Raw genomic sequence first — 511 nt, 5'->3', positions numbered from 1 at the left:
GGGTGAAATCCCGCCTTAAAAACGCGTGTTTCATTAAAATGTTATAAAGCGACACATTTAGACGATACACATTTTATGAAAGGCTCCCTCCGCATTTTCTTTATTTTCTTTTCTGACACTAATTTTAGGGCACGCACAAATACGTGTCTTCTATCCTTCAAATTTTGCAAAACTGACATTATTTTTTAGGGCATGCACAAATGCACGACCTCTATCAGAGAGTGTTATTGTTTGCGCGTCATTAAAGGGCTGTTTTCTAGTAGTGCCCGTTTTTAGAGTGGATGTCAAAGCTACTTTGCAGGGTTGAGTCAAGGATGGTTTTTGTGTGGATGATGGTTTGTTCTCTATGGATGAATTGTACATACAGATCTACCAATTTGTGCTTCTTTGAGGTTTGCAATTTTTCTTTTTTTTAGGTGCTTTACTTTATAACAACATGAAATATTCAAACAGATAAATCAGAGTATGTGAGATGATCTTTTTATGATTTTGTGTAGTTTCTGGTGTTCCA

Source organism: Lactuca saligna, chromosome 1, assembly GCF_052625555.1.
Source record: "Lactuca saligna cultivar CGN05327 chromosome 1, ASM5262555v1, whole genome shotgun sequence".
In the NCBI taxonomy this organism is placed as follows: domain Eukaryota; kingdom Viridiplantae; phylum Streptophyta; class Magnoliopsida; order Asterales; family Asteraceae; genus Lactuca; species Lactuca saligna.
This window is presented reverse-complemented; position numbering follows the sequence as displayed.